Genomic DNA, 400 nt, shown 5'->3' with positions numbered 1-400 from the left:
TGGATTACTGCAACAGCATACTTTTTGGATCACCTGCATTCACACTAAAAAAACTTCAATATGTCCAAAACTCAGCTGCCCGCTTGCTCACCTCCACCCGACGCTCCGACCACATCACCCCTATCCTCCATGACCTCCACTGGCTCCCCATCAAACACCGCATTGACTTTAAAATATTACTTTTCACTTTCAAAGCCCTCAACAACCTTGCCCGCCCCCCCTACCTCTGTGACCTCATCCAACGACACACCCCCACCCGTCGCCTCAGGTCTGCTGAAGCTAACCTACTGCAGCCCATCAGGACAAAGCTCCGGACCTGGGGTGACAGGGCCTTCGCAGCAGCCTCCCCTCCCCCACACTCTGGAACGTCCTCCCCAGCCACGTCAGATCTGCCAACACT

General features: G+C 54.8%; 1 protein-coding gene across 1 annotated transcript in view; it reads right to left on the bottom strand.

Annotated features, from left to right (window-relative positions):
• Window positions 1-400, bottom strand: part of LOC104962295 (dTDP-D-glucose 4,6-dehydratase) — a 6505-nt gene that overhangs the window by 3110 nt on the left and 2995 nt on the right. The gene's annotated exons all lie outside the window — the stretch shown is intronic.

The sequence above is a fragment of the Notothenia coriiceps genome, unplaced genomic scaffold (genome assembly GCF_000735185.1).
Source record: "Notothenia coriiceps isolate Sejong01 unplaced genomic scaffold, NC01 NC01_scaffold00034546, whole genome shotgun sequence".
NCBI classification, from domain to species: Eukaryota; Metazoa; Chordata; class Actinopteri; order Perciformes; family Nototheniidae; genus Notothenia; species Notothenia coriiceps.
The sequence above is the reverse complement of the archived record's forward strand: the minus strand, read 5'-3'. Positions and strand labels throughout refer to the sequence as shown.